Consider the following 17,135-nt stretch of genomic DNA (forward strand, 5'->3'; position numbering starts at 1 on the left):
TTTCAATATTAGATTCCAATCCTATAACCACGTAATCAATTCATAAAAAAAGATACAATATTACCAATATAAGAAAATAACTATAAATCAACATCTTGATTTGTAGTTTTAGAAAGATGGACTTAACAAATATCAAGAAAGGGATTCGACTGCACTTCCTTGAGAATGCTCAATATCTATTGTTTGCTTTTCAAGATTCTCATCAGTTTATCCATTTGTAGATTATCTTGATAATAAGTTTCCAATGGCATTACATTTATACTCATAATCCATGACTATTTGTTGTGGTTGTTTATAGAGTTAAAAGCCCAAGCAAAAGTAACAAAGGAAATAACATAAGGCAAAGTGTGGGATCTAAACAAATTAAGAATGAATCGTAAGTGCAATCCCAATTATCATATTGACATGGATTGACATTGTCCACAACACATGAATTCAATTGGGAATTAAAAAGACAAAGTATCCAAATTTAATCTAAGAAGATTTATTGTGTTGAGGGGCGTTATACATCCTAGTATGGGGGAGATGTTGTAGTGTACTTAAATGAGTGTAAACATTTGAATGTCGACTCAATTAAAAAATAATAATAATATAAAAATAAATCATATCTGTATTTGTAACCCTTTTTTTCCAAAGAAAAGACCAATAATTTCATTTATATTAAAATGAATGAAGGGTAAAAGCATGTTAATGTGTCTCATTATATGGCAAAAGAAAAAAAGTACTCAAATGAAAAAAGATAAAAAAAATAATAATATAAAAATATCAATTAAATGAGTTGAGTTTCGTACTTGTTAATTATAAAAAATAAATGCTAAATTTGTAACAAAGCTAACTCACAATAAATTTTGGTAAAAGCCATAGTGAACCTATTTAATGGGTTTAGAAAATATAAATAATTTTATAAAAAGTAAATACTAAATTTGCAAATAAGTCAACTGAGAGTAAATATTGGTAAATATTATGGTTAATGACTCACAAAATATAAATAACTTTATGTAAAGTTAAATGAAATGCTAAAACTCTTTAAAAATATATATAAAAATAGAAGTAGAATTTCTAAACAAATAATTTTATATATTATATTTTGAATAATATAAAATACGTTATTATAATCATAATTAAAAATTTTATTATAAAAAATATAAAATATATTTTAAAAATTTTCAAAAAATAATTTTAACATTTTGTTATATGTTATTTTCAAATTTCTACTAAAAAAAATTGATTTTATAAACTTGAAAGGGTAGCTTCTTGGGTCGCGGTTTTATATATACTAAAATATGAACATTTTTACTAGTATTTTAATAATAGTTAAAAAATATGCTTACTTTTTATTTTTAAGTTTGTTTAACAATCTTCAGAATGTTTACAACACATCTCTTAAAGAAATTGGAATTAAAAAACATAAATCAATAGAGAAATGGGGGGTCGCGGTTTTGTCACTACTTAAAAATTTATGTAAAATATTAATGATATCTTTTAAAGAAAATGAATAAATTAGATAAAAATTATATATTAAATTTTGGAAAAAATATGACATGAAGTTCAATTTAAATTGACATGTTTTTTCTTCTTTTGCCACCACCTAATTTTTGATGATTTTGTAAATTTAAGAGTAAACATTCCAACTCCATTTATTTTTATAAAACTTCTTTGCCGCAAAAAGGGAAAAAGTGATACACATTAACATGCTTTTACCCTGAATTTACATTCTGCATATATAGTTCACGAGTGTATTCATGTAATACCCCAACAAAACAATTTTATTAAAAGAGCTTGCTCGGGGATAAAATTGATCAAGAATGATTTTGTCATCAACAAAACCTAAACAAGAAATAAAATACTACATTACCAATTTTTTTTGGCAAATGTTAGAATCAGGGATAAAAGTTGATATGTCCATGAGTGAGCAAAAAGAGCGTTGGCAAAGTAAAAATTATGTACGTAGCCATTCCAATGCTAACGATTGCTACATTGCTAAGCGCAGATGTTAATATATATATATATATATAAAACAAAAATAGAGTTGTCCAATGGTGGACTAGCATCCAGTGAGTCCTGCGAGCAATCAACAATGGGTGCGTCTGTGGATGAAGACACACATGCAAAATCATGGATGACAGGTTCGCCAAAGAAGCTAGGAAAGAACGGAGGGGGCTCAAACGGAAGGGAGTCATCCTTCGCCGAGTGTTGATGTTCAAGCTCCCACTCATACTCTTCATGAATGACAATGCATATTGGTTGTGAAACACCAACTTCGTCAGTGGGTTGTTCCTCGTTCACAACAAGTGAAGAGTCTAGAATGGACGAACACAAGACAACATCATTCAGAGGAACACCTGAGTGCGAAGACGGAGGTCGAAGAAAAGAATGCATATGGGAACTCGAAGGACTCACAACCAACTCTGCGCGAAAATTGAGTGGAGTGATGTTGGGAGGGTGTGAAGGATGAACAGATGTGCGAACATGATCCTCAACATCACTGGGCGATGGTGGAACTGTTGAATGAGAGGGAGGTGAACAATCCATTGAGACAGTACCTTATCCCACATGGGATTGCACAGTTCCATCAACGAAGAAGGTTGAACGAGGCTTGACATCAAGCTTTCCCTTGGGACGGGCAAATTTCTTAAGACAATACTTGAACCGGTCCCAAAGATATGCGAACTTCATCTGGCTCCTCGGAGATTTAAACTGCAAGTCACGGAAGCGCCGCCAAAAATCAATAATGGATTCATGCAGAGCCCTCCGTTGTTGTAACAATTTCCAATCAAGATGGTCTGGATCAAAGTGATAGAACATGTCTTCAATAAGATCACAGAAGTGCTTACATGAGTGCACGGTGTCAGTCGGTAGGCTGAGCACCCAACGAAATGGAGATTTACTAAGTGTGTATGCAAGCAACAACCCGACCTATTCGTCAGTAAAATCATCTTCCTCATAAATCATGGAAAGAAATTTATGTAAGTGCTCAGGCCAAGCCACTTCGCCTTCACCATCATACGTGTGAGTGGACAAGAGATTGAAAAGTTTCCCCGAGATGGAGACATTTTCACGATTTGAAAAACACCTCGAGGGAAGAAGAATGCAAGAATCCATGAAAGATATGCAAAGGTTCAAAACTGGATGAGAGGACACTGCTTGTCATCAGGTCCTCCTAGCGCCAGAAATTTTGACAGTGCTAGACTCACCAACATGTCAAGGGGATCTCCCCGATAAGAAGTCTCAATTAGACCTCAGACCGTTTGATGTAGGAGTCCTAGCAGTGGGTCGTAAGGTAATGCCTTGACTGCGATGTCACACAGAGGCAAGTAAGATAACTCTGTCAGTAGCAAGGGTGTGACTGATGCAGAGAGTCAAGGAATGTGTACGAGAGGTTCCAACACTTCGAAGGGAGAGGAAGGTGAAGGTGAGTTCTAGGTTTAAAGGGATCAGTCCCAACTCGGCTAGGAACACACCACACAAAGGACATGCATAGCTTTTGGCAAAGCAGTCCACTCGAATGCAAAAGTCACAACAACAAGGTAATATAACACGAACAACACTCACGGATCAGTCTGAGACGAGTGTGATGGTTGATATAGCAAGGTTCATGAGAAAGGTCTGTATGATATCCGACAGAGTAGTTGACACCGACGGTGACAACATTAACAACATATGCAACACATTAACAACAAGATTCATATAATTGCGTACGAATCAGTTCATATACAAGTACGAAAGTTAAACAACATATATCATTAAGGCATGCATGAAAATGTGAATAGTCCAACTACAATAACAACATATGCATGAAAATGTGATGGCTCTTATTATTAAAGAAGCGTAAGTCACAATCATACAATACACCATGTAAACCTGCTAGTCTCAACAGTGGAACGTTACAGCCACATCTGCTTGCTCCTCCAAAGAGATGTACTAGCTCCGTGCAGTGGAGAAGCCAAGGCGCGTTACAATATTGTCCAAGTCTTCTTCAAGATAGTCTTAGTAGAAGCTTGGTTGACCAAAAGCCTTTACAATGAGTTATGAGGGACTATTTATAGCAAAGGGTGGGGTGACCCTTGACATTCCCCTTTGTGACAATTCAACTACCCTCATGACTCTTCACCTACTCTATGATTGTTACATCCAACTGTTGACACTCGACTTACACTAGACATGACTCAACATTACAATGCACATGTACTCACGTGAGACAACATGGCTTGAGCAAGCCTTGCAAGACATCATTGACACTCGGTTCGCTATGGTGAGACCAACTCTTTGACATGCTTGTGATGGTGAATCTGGTGAGCTGATGCCAAGCTTGGTCGTCCGTGATGGTGTGCATGTACCTCATGGTGACATCTTGCTGAAGTGAACTCTTGCCTTTGTTGCAACCGATGCATTGGTTCAGCCCCTTCATCCAACTCGTCTGCTAACATGCGCATGGTCTTCTAGGGTACGGTCGAACTGGCAACAAACTGATGCATAGTGTCCGTGCTAATCTTCAAGTGTGTGTTGGTGGTCATGCGCATCAACTTGTCGAAGTGCATGTTCAACCCCAATTGGACTTACTTCTTGTCTTCACCTTGGTGAGTGTGTTGAATGGGTTGGATTGCATGCGTGCGCTCAATGACATGCATGCTGCTGGATCCTTTGCATGCGATCAACAACACTGCTCACCATGTTTGCTTTGTGTCAGCTGCTGGGATGGATCCTTAACTTGTATTGGCACAGTTTCATCCGTGAGTGCATGTTGTGCCCATTGCTATTCCTGTTCCTGCTGCAACTCATTGGACTATCTGTGTAGCTTCATGTTCTTCCTAAGTTGCTACTTCAGCACATGCAATTCCTTCTTTGTTCCATATTTTGCCTTCGCATGATCTTCATGTCACACCGTTACTTCATAGAATGAGTCTCCAAAATTGCTTTCATTATTAGTGGGTTTGCTTGATCTTGCAACTTTACTCCGCCTCTATGTTGTCAACAACCTTCCTCTTGCATTCGTTGCGTTCGCTTCATTCGCTGCGTTCAGTATGCTACCTTCAGTTGATGTTCATGATGCTGCTCGCTGTGATGATGCTGCTTGATGTCCTTGTCCATGAACAACTTGATGTCTTCGTGAGTAGGCAAGCTCATAGACACTTGATCGATTGTATCCCCAAACATGATATGAACGGTGTCTTCGTCTCTGCTCTCCTGGAAGCCATTGTACCTGTACTGCTGAGAGGCATATGAACACCAACGATACCTAGAGAGAGACATGGAAACACTCATAGCAAGAAATCTATCATTGAAAAACCAAAATGAACATGAGAATTGACTTGCAACATACATAGGTGAATGATCATGAAGATTGCGCCATTTCGGTCAGGAAGTCGACAGACCGATTGCCAAGATTGCACAAGGCACAGTCCAGGCTACTGAGAGACTGATTGACTGATGGAACTATGTAATGCACAGTCTAGTCTAGTTGTTGACTGTTGGGATTGCGCATTGCGCAATTCCTGCTGGGAAGGACTGCTGGCCCAGGGACAGATTTGCACAATTTCTTGAGCCAGGCAGCCATTGTCCTCCAGAAATGCGCAAAACAATCTCGGAGGTCAGTGTTGGGTAGGAATGCGCAAATATGGAGAGAAAGGTGAGCCTTCCTTTCCCAGATTGCGCAATGCAGCCTTGGTGAAAGTAGAGCCCAGGCCAAGGTTGGCTCGACTCACTGACGGGAAACTGAAAGCAAGTAAGTCAGTGAATGCATGGTGACACTAAGTGATAAACATTGCATGCAAGACATGAATGGAAGATTCAACCAACATATCAACACGCATGTCACTGAGGCTATTCACCGGTTGGGCGAACGTCTGTGCAAAACAATTTCATGCATGCGACAACAGTGAGATAGCAACACAGATTGAAATAGAGCTAGGACAAGCTAGAATACATGTAAATGACAACATATGTTCAAAGAAATCAAGCAAACAACACTCACACAAGAAAATACACAAAAAGTGACAGAAATGCAGCACAAGGCATGGGAAGTGAGCTTACTCGAAAACAACTGAGCTGAATGTGCCAACTGCTCCTAGATGTGACGTGGGATGTTATAGCTACAATGTTAATGTGAGGAATGAGCTCTGCAGTGTCTGGTTGATGAGTTTTGATAACATCGAGGTTGTGACGTGCATGCCACAAATCCAGGGGAAGAGACACTTGGAGGGAGGTTTTCGAATTGTTCCTTGCATGTAACCTCCAACTGCTAAACATAGATCCCTGAAACAAGGGATGCCTTTGCATGTTTCCTTGGGAGAAATAACCCATGCATGCAAGTCTATTTTGCTCAGTCTCGGAGGGAACCAGTCAACTCAGCTGCACATGCAAGAAACTACTTGATTACTGGAGAAAAATGTGCATTTCTGGTTGGGTGCCCAGGAGATTTGCACAATTTTTGGACTGAGCAGCTGACTGCTGCCAAGATTTGCACAAATCTTGGGCTGAGCAACTGACTGCTGCCAAGATTTGCACAAATCTTGGGCTGAGCAACCTGCTACTGGGAAAATTTGCGCAAATCCTTCTGGGAGGGTTGGCTGACAGGATTACACAATCCTAGAGCCCAACAAGCTTTCAAAGAGGATTGTGCAATTTCTGGAGGGAAGGCTGGTTGCCCTCCATAAATGCACAATTTTCAAGGGGAAGATGCTCAGCCTGTAGCTGGACCAAGTCCGGGTGAGCAGCCTATGAAGGGAAAATATTACTGTGATCGACAGGCTGCCTTTGAGCAAGAAAGACACTGAAGCTTGAGGACTTGACGAAGTAAGGCAAGCTGCTGTGAAGGTTGGTAGGGAGGCTCCAAAACAGGCTAAGGAAAAGTTTTGGAGGGTGGTTGTAGGCACTGCAACAACACCATATGATCTCAGGGGACATTTGGCTTAGTTTGGGCAATGTATTCATCTATTGCTTTCTATAAGTAGTCTTGTGTTATCTGTACCTTTTTTATTCAACAATTAAAACCTTGCAGATCCATCCAAAGTTTTGCCACAAGTTTTTTCGTACAATTGTCATCTCACATATTTATTCAACTAAAATAATATAATTTGTTTCAATCCACTTTCCTTATTATATAACATTTGTAATATATGTGTGCGGGTGTAATATATTTTTTCAAATATATAATGTAATGAAGATTATAATGGAATTTATACACATTTAAAACATATGATTATCATGAATAATACAAAGTTTGTCTTCTATATTAAATTCTTTAGATTTATGAAGTAGATAATTGGTTAATATCTTTTAAAATTCAATGGGCTTTGTTGTGTTCAAAAAAATTCTAGTTCTGAAATTTATAATATGAAATTATATATATATATATATATATATATATATATATATATATATATATATATATAGTTTAAATAAGATGAAATAACAATTTTGCATAGGGGAAGTTCCATTGGAAGTCACCAATTCTGAAGTATTATGTAAAACATAAGAATCAATGTTCAAACCCATGTGCATCAAGTCTCTCTCTCTCTCTCTCTCTCTCTCTCTATATATATATATATATATATATCTATATATATTTCATTTTCTTATTATAAAAACCATTATGTGTATGTTTTACCTCTATCTATTTCTTATTATTGGAGAAACCAAGCCATTAGAAAAATAAAGTATATTGTATTGAGATTATTTCCATGTTCAAAATAATAAAAGACCTAAGTCTATAGTTGAAAGTTTCAAAAAAATATTTTTATGCAAACTTAACAACTTGAAGATGCCCATAGAAACTAGGAAGCCAATGATCCAGGGGACCGTAAAGTGCTCAAAATTCAAAGTGTCCAAAAGTGCTCGAAACTTGTACCAGTGTGTGGATATCGATGACCTGAATCCAATGCAATTTGAATCGCTCAAAACCGATATTGTATGCTCCCGATATCATATTCTGATCATTTTCCAAAACAGGGGAAAAAATTGCAGATGGGTTGTAGGTACGCTGACTATGCAGTCCGTACGTTGACTGGGCAGGGTGACAAGGTAGGCTCACTGGATTTTTAGGACCATTGATATCTCGCCAAGTGTCCCCATCTTATTGGTCGATTTTTGCTGCATTTTGATTGGTTCGAATTTTATATTATTATTTTTATGGGTTGACTGTGTTATTTGAGGTCCAATGGTTGAGAGCCACGTGGGCCAATGAATGGCTGCCATGTGGCATTTAAAAATTTTGTTAAGGGTCAAAGGGACTGCACCTGGGTTGAACACAGGACATCTCACCAAGCAACAAGTCGTAACACCACTACAACACAACTCATGTCTTAACCCTATACGCGACCGCATTCCATTTAACATTGGCACATTTTATTGTTTGGGGTTGGGTCGGGACTAAGCCCTAGCTCTGGTCACCACGCCCAAAAGAACCAAGGGGCGGTACCAAGGGCTAGGGCTTAGCCCCAACCCCAAGTCACAACCCAACGTGCATACAACCACAAGACCTTGGCAAAGGTAGTGGAGGGGGCCAGCCCTAGGCCACATAGCCACATATATGACCATAACCCAATAGTTAAGGTGCGCACAAATTTAGGCCCAAGCTCTGGGTTTTATGTGCCCGTCGTGACCAAGTGCCAAGTTTGTTGGGGGTTGACCGATGTGGGCAGGTAGTTAACCCCAACCCTTGGGCACGTGGCCCCCATACGACCCAGATTTTTGGAAAGTGGGCGTTAGAGGGCATTTAAAGCGTCTGACAATTTGCACCATTGGGCATGATTGTAGGCCGAAATTGTGTGCCGGTCCTGAGTTTGGGGTGCTCAATCCAAGTTTGGGTCAAATTGTAAGACAGTTAGCTGTGGAAAATTGAAAAAAAAACTTGGGAAAAACATAACTTTATCAACTTTTGGCCAAATGAGGTGCAAAAAGAGCCCAGATGGAGGTTTTTGATAGTTCTAAAGCCATTGGAGACATAATGTTTACATTCTAAGCAATGTAAATCCATGTAAACACAAATTTGATCACTTAATGAAAGAGGCTCACCATTGGAAGTTGGGCCAAGAGATGTATCCGAGGAGAGGGGTGAACTCCTTTATCATTTTTGTTGTTATTTGTTTCTGATATGGTCTATTGTCTCTATTTTATGCTGTTAACTAAGTTTAAAAACCATAATTTAATGTGTTTTGCAAAGTGATCCATTACCTACAATACATAAAAAAATTCACTTGCAATTTTACCATAACCTTCAAGTTTGCATTATAGATCAGCCAAATAACAAAGAGTAATTGGACATATTGAAGACTAAGAAGAACTCAAGGCATCCACCTCAACGAGCACTAACTTTGTTGGGCTATCGAAACTTGGTCTCTAACCTGGAGTGAAGCATGCCTTTATAAGGGCAAGCCTATTGTCCATGTCTTTCAATTGTAGTTGGATATCATCTAACTACAACAAAATTTCACTCTTCCCATCATTTTTTTCAAGCAAGACTTTCCCCAACAAAGATTTCAGTTGCCAATACAAATCGATAGTGTACAAGTATTGATTTTGGCAACCATGGGTTTGATAGTGTGGAAGTATTCACTCTAGCTATAGACAGATCCATCTTAACTGTAAATCTACAAAACATCTAAACAAAAAAACCTATTTTTTAATATAAAACTTGAAAAAACATTCACATCTTAAAAGATTTGAGATTTAATTACTCTTAACCTTAATAAATTCATAGTTAAAATGAATTCATAATCATTGAACAACATTTAAAATAATAAATATACCAATAAAATAATAAAACTATATCAATTTTAAGTTACAAAATAAACTTAAAATCATACCTAAAAATAATGATAATTCTTCACCTTTAAATATTAACAACAATTTACATCCATCCTCCTCTCATAATAAAAATATAATATAAAAAAAATCAAATACAACCATTGAAAAATGGTTAAAGGTATAACTATCTAAAAATTCAAATGGTTAAGACTTTTTACGTATTTATTATAATTTTATAATATGTGTTATCATTTATAATATAATTACATTTAAACACTTTTCTTTGAAAACATATATAGATTCCTAGAAAACGTTGAGAAAAGTAAGTCAAATCCTTATGTATTTGAAAGCTGAAGTCCCAGTTTTTCCTCCAATTGGAAATTCTGACCAAATTTTGATTGGAATAGAGAGGTGAAGCCGCCAGATTAACCGTGTGATGTGATCACCCTGTATCCCAGTTTTTTAACCGCGCGCATACACGTATCTACATTGGGAATTATATATCTGTTTTTCTAACCTAGATTTCCTGGTCTTCTCCCTTCCTTCCGAGCCCCTTCTTTCGCAATGGTCTCTGAGTCCCTTCCATCGCAATGGTCTCTGATTTTCTGTAAACCTCCACGTGATCTCCTCCCTTCGTTATTTGCACTGTCACGAAAGCGTTCCAACCCTCTTTCCCATCTGGATCCAATGGCTGCGGCTAAAATCGAGATTCAAAGGGTATCCCTTCCTCCTAATTCCCATTGTGCATTTACGTATGGCGCATCATCTGCCTCAACCTCCGCCGCATATCTCTACAACCATAGCTAGTTTTTTTTATCGTGGTCCAGATGTCAAGAACACAGTCGCAAGCCATCTCTACCGCCGGCTTATTTTCCATGGATCGTGAGCCTTTATCGACTACTAGGAATTGTATGAAGGTGAAAACTTAACTCTTCAGATTGAAAGCGCCATTATTCCAAACATTTATGTAATCTAGCAATGGTCTTATCATCCTCATACCATTATTCCAATCTTTTATGGTGTCAATTTTTTTGATATCTGGAGGATAGACTATGATGGACTGACAGCATGCTCAAGCATCGCAAACTCATAAAAAGAAAAGGCGATGCCCCATAAATTTGAAAATTGTTGAGTTGGCCTCTTTGGCATTTTCAATTTTTTTGATATCTGGCGGATAGACATTGATGGACTGATAGTATGTTCAAGCATCGCAAATTCATAAAAAGAAAAGGCGATGCCCCATAAACTTGAAAATTGGTGAGCTGACCTCTTTGACATCTTTCTTCTGGCTTTCAAGTCAAAGCGTGTAATGGGTTAGCCCTGTATTTCTTTCTGTATAACTCTTAAGTTGTATTTATACACAGATCTATTAAGCATGGTAGCTTTTTGTGAAAATAGATTTGTATTGATAGACCATATTGGATCTTTAACCACTACAAACTTTTATGTAGATGGGTCTATATGGATTGTATTGATATGTTGGTGGAGATAGATCTATACTGATTGTATTATCTATTATTATAGATGTGTTTTAGGTGGGGACTCGAAAGTCATGATTGACCATGTCATATCAATTATCCACATCTTTCTGGATGGATGGATCGGATTATGTATTTCTGGAATAATTTAGTTCAGCCATCTATCAAGCACATTCTCCGCTCCCTTAATGCTTAGGCGGACCGTCTGTCTAAGGATGGTCTGTCTCTTGAACCTGGTGCTTGGTCTTTGATGATATCTGTGGGCGACCGTACATGCTTCATTCAGGATTTCTTCATCCTGGGAATATGATCTGATCATTTTGCTTTCTTCCCTATCCAGATATGTTTCACAGTTTTCTCTTTTTGGCTTTTAGTATTTTCTTATCTGAATTAGTTCCTCGCATTTTGTCAGACTATTTGCTATATCCTTGTTTCTGTTCTTCATGGTGATGGCCCTATATCTGGAAGATTTGGTTCCATATGATCGCAAGGATGCTAGTTGTTTAGCTCTTGCTGTATCTCATATGTACTCTTTATATTGTCTCAATATAATACTATACAGAATTTTCTCTCTGAAAAAAAAAGTGTTAGGGTTAAATGGTTAATTTTAATTTTAATTTCAATTTAGTTTTTTAGATGATTTTTCAACCTACTCTCTATTCTAAGCTAATATGCGCAAATACTTTACGTAATGTGTGTTTGGTAGACTGATTAGTCACGATGCGAAATTAATGGGCAGGGTTATTTAATGCATGGTCAAAAATGCTAAGCGATCGCCCGTCAATGTGGCTAAATATCCAATTGGTCTGGATGAAAAGTTAGAAAATTTTGAGGAACATTTTCCTAGTAGCAATAAAGCATGAAAGTTGAGTTTGTGTGAATGGCGAGCTTGGGTGGAGTAGAAAAGACAATAGTCGTAAAAGAATTTAAAAAAAAAAATTCAAATTACTGTGGATCCCTGGTCTGGTTCATTTTTAAAGAGTTCGATGGAGTTGGATTGACAAATTAATCATATTGATTAAGTTACAGAGATGCTTAAAAACAACTTAAATCTGTCCATGCCCTCATAATTTTTAGATGTTGTAGATCATGTCAATGAGCGAGATGCATTTTTGTCAATGAAGGTACTTTGCCAAAGAATTCAATTTTGGTTACATCTAGTGACTAGCATGTTCTCACAAGCTTAGGGATTGGGAATCACTAATTTATAAGCTGGCATGGCTAAATAGAGAATACTCTGTAGAGCTCTTTTGCTTTCCTGCTTTATTGTAGAGCTCTTTTGCTTTCATGCTTTATTTCAGCGTCATTTACACCAAGCATTTGAATATCTGGTAGGTGAGCTCTTAATGACATTTGATATAGTGTCTTAATCTTTGAAAGTATTTCAGAGCTACACTTTTGTGGAGAAAATGGCATCATTTACACCGAGGATTTGAATATCAGGTAGATGAGCTCTTAATGGCATGTGATGTATTGTCTTAATCTTTAAAAGTATTTAAGAGCTACTCTTTTGTTGAGAAAATGGCAAATCTTACTGGGAAGATCATCTGGATAGATTGACATTTTGTTATAAGAAGACAGATATAAGACCATAAAAATATGGAATGAAACAAGGCGGAAAAAACTTTTGGGATCTCAGAACTGAGAAAACGGTTTCTCGTGGAGGTGGACAGAGAAAATAAGTTAAGAATTCATGATCACCTTTGCATTTTAATAAGAGACGTTGCCAGTCAAGAAAAGTTTCCAGAATTTTGAGAAAATAGGTTCAGAAAGCATGATCACCTTCGGTATTTTAGAAGAGATTTTGCCAATAAAAAAAGTCTTCAGGCTTATCAAAAAAAGCCTTCAAGCTTGTCACGGCAGTCTTTGGCATCCATTCATGATTTGTTGAAGGCATCATATGTAAACATTCATCAATATAACTTATTTAAGAGAAACCTGTCTACTATGTTTTAATTCTTCAATGTTTGGTTTTTCCTAACAGTATTAAGTAAGCTTCAATGTCATTAATGCTGAACAACTGTACAAGGTGAACCATCATAATACAGACATTGACATTGCAAATGAATTGTTAACAGAAGTTGTAGCAAAGAGCATTCCTAAAAATGCTTCTAAGGCAGGGGCCAGGTAAGGATACATTGGTGTCCTTTTTGCATACCCATCATTGATGCATTTGTTGCTTTCTTCTTTCGAGTGTGGTATACTTATTTATTTTATTGGGATTGCATATCATATAGGCATATAGAGAAAGATGACCTTTTGAGATTCTTATAGGCCTATAGAGGAAGAAGACCTTTTGAGATTCCCAAAAAAGAGTGAGGTGGCTCTTTTAGCACTCTGTGGGAGCTATTGACACTGGCAAGATAAAAAATTCTTCTGTTAAGAATTGGATTGGGTGCTATGCATTTTCAATTTTGCTCTTAAAGTTTCCTCCATTGTGCTTCCATAAATTTGGTGATCCTAAGTGCCCAATGTTTTGACGATACTGTTCTGCAGAGCTTACTGGGCTAACAACTAGATTAGAGATCCCACTGTTTTTTTATTTAGAACTCGGGGATTGCTACAATGTCAATACCCACAAGTCTATTGGCAACGAACACTGTTTTTAGTGGGAGACTTGCAAGCAATTCTTCAACCTCTCAACAAACATGTTTTTGACTTCACTATCAGGTGAATATTTATCTAGAAAGGAAGTCATTGGCCCATCGTAGTTGATCAGTTGCACCATACTTCGAAGACAATTGTCATTGTGATTATAATAATTGCCATTATTTTTGTTCTGGAGATTTCCATAATGGTCATTCGTGTTGTTTTGGGGATTTCCACTATCCACCTTATTGTACTAGTATCATCTCAGTTGGTATTAGAAGACTCCATGTTCAGGAACACCTAACAAAAGGATATTTGAAACAATCACATTCATATTCACTATGCATCCCTTAGAGGTTGGTGATCAGTGTGTTGTTGACAGTGTTCAGGTAGGGGAAGATTAAAAAATGTAAGCATTATTTTTTATTTCGTTTGTTGCTTGAGGCAGTGCCACAATAATATCTTTTCTATGAGTATGCTGAAGAATATTCATAAACCAGTAACAGGACATCTCAGCTACGAGAGAGCTTTTCTTGCTCAATTTGATTGCTACCTATGAGTACTACATTCTCTACTTGTCTTAGAGAGGATTTTAAATTAACATTCTAACAACACTTTTGCTGTGGTACGCCAATGAGGAAATCTAACTCACCATTAGCCACAAATCCCATTAGCAATTTTTATTGCAGTCCAGATATGAATGATGTCCTGGAGTTGATTGTGGATGTTTCTACCTGAATCGAAAGTATTGGTGTTTTGAGAGGATGCCAGAGTATCTAATTTAATCTTTTATTTGATTGTGGATGTTTCTACCTGAATCGAAAATATTGGTGTTTTGAGAGGATGCCAGAGTATCTAATTTAATCTTTTATTTGTTTTGCATATGAATTTTCGATATTTTAGTTCAACATGCCCAATTGATTAGGAGTAAATAGACCGGGTCCATTTTTTTTCGTTCCCTACTATTTTAGCCCATAAAATGGGCATGTGGAGAGTACTTTAATTTCAGAGAAAATTCTCAATCGTTTTGAGCAAGCCTTTCTCTGCAGTTATTTTGGAAAGCAAGGCACAACACATACACTCAAAAGATATTGTGGCTTTAAAAAATGCTATAAGCCAAATAAGGTTAAAATGGACACAATGAACGATCAGATGGACGAGAAATTGAATTGAAGATCTGAACTTGTACTGGAGACGAAAATTTGTTAGGAATGGAAATTAAATACCATTTGTTCGCCCGAAAAGTCCATGTCAATTTTGTTGGTTGTCACAAATTAGATTCCACTGCAATGGTGGCATGTGAAGTTTTGAAAAACTAATATTCCTCATGTTTTGGGATTCTATGCTCTGTCATTCATTTTATCCATCAGATAATGGCAGTTCCCAACATGACATGAATATATATGTATGTGAGTGATGCTGAAGCCTTTTGGCAAAGAAGACGGGACTGCACTTGAAACGTCTACCGAATTTGGAATTGACCTAGAGCTGTCGGGGAAATGTATCCTGAGGCCAGTGCCCAGAGCACGTGGATCCCAAAACACATTTTCTTTAAAAAAAATGTTAATGCCCACATGTACTTGCTTGTTGAAAGTGGAAACCCTAAACGGTTAATGCCCTAATCCCTATGAGGGTTATTGGTGTCTTCTTGTTCTGTGCATAGTAAATGGACTAAATCTCATTCTCCTCTCAATTAAGTTTATTGGATCTCATAAATGTTGTTGTTATCGAATCTCACTCCAGTAACTGTTGTTGTGGCTGTTATCGAATCTCATTCTCCCTTTTAGGCACTGAATTTCAACTAGCAGAATATTGTGACCCAAAACTTTAAATATGCATATAAATTGCTGTATTGTGCATGCTATTTGTTGCTTTTCTGTTCTCAGTTAGGACTCTAAACTGAGATTATCCATACAATTTATTGTTGTCCTGTGTATAGTGCATACAAATCGCTGTTCTGTTCTATGCATACAATTTAATTCTGATATCCTGTGTATAGTGCATACAAATCGCTGTTCTGTTCTATGCATACAATTTAATTCTTATAAAATTTCCAGATGTTATAGACATCTAGCTCATATAGATATCAGTGTTTTTCATGTGATGTCAAAATAGGCACAAACCTGTTCGCATATGAGAAAACCATCGTTGGCTAGGGTTCTCTCATCAGTACAGTTTATCCATATATGTAGACACATTGAGATCTGTAAAATTTAAAATAAACAGGCGTACTCTGTCCATTTAGATAGATTTGAAGTTGTAAGACGGGAATCTTTGTTTTGAGATATTAGAAAATTATGAATAGTTTAGTTAATGTAAATTTTTAATGTGTATTGAAATTGTTTAACTATTTCCAACTTTCGGTTAAATTATGTTAAAATTATTTAACTTTTTTTCAGATATATTGAAATTATTGAATTATTTTAAACTTTCTGTTTGAAATTATATTGGAATTATTTAATTATTTCAGTTTGTTAGTAATACTTCTTAGTTGCACCTTCTTCCGATTCCAGTTTTGCATGCTGAATGTTGATTCTTAAATCTATTATCCTTTTTTCTAGTTTTGAAAACATGAGGCCCTTGAGCCTTTGTTAATGCTCCTAGCATCATTTGTTATCCTTGACTTTTCCCATAGTCCATGAGACCTCTTTTTAGTCTCCACTATTCATCTCCACCATCATTTCGCTCCCTTTTATAATACCCTTTGAGGGTTGTTCGTCCCCCTCAGCGTCGTTGTTCTCATTTGCTACCATGGTTGTCTCTGTCAATTGTTTGTGGGGTTCCTTCTGTGCTTGCCTTTGGTTTTGAGAGGCCATTCCTGTGCCTTTCTTTCTTTATTGGACATTCTATCTATGCCTTTGGTCCGCATTCACATAAAATTCACCAACTTTAAAAACAAAAGGCCATTTAGCCTCTTTTGGTATATTTGCTAGTAGCTCTTCTTGTTGACCTTCCATGAGACCTTCATCCAGTGTCTCATCAACATCTTCTAATTGTAGCTCCCTCTTGCTTTTTAGACTCTCCATGCAGCCCATGAGACTTTCACACGATCTCACCTCAACATCTTCCCCATTTCCAATGACTATGCCTTTCTTTGGTTCACAATAGTGAACTTCTTTCTTGGGCTCGATCACCTTGAGCTCTTATTCCTTCAACTGAACAATTAATAGTTGCTTCACCTTCCTCCATAACTTCCTGGCTTTAGGGGGTTTCTTCTTAAAATCTTTTTTTCTAATAGGTAAATTGACTTTCCTCCTCAAGTCTAATCTTTGCCTTGGTGTTTTCTTGCTAGTAACATCTTCACCACATTGAGTCTCTCCTTTA

Source organism: Pinus tabuliformis, chromosome 3_1 (genome assembly GCF_031772625.1).
Source record: "Pinus tabuliformis cultivar Carrire ecotype Pingquan chromosome 3_1, CPIR1, whole genome shotgun sequence".
NCBI lineage: Eukaryota > Viridiplantae > Streptophyta > Pinopsida > Pinales > Pinaceae > Pinus > Pinus tabuliformis.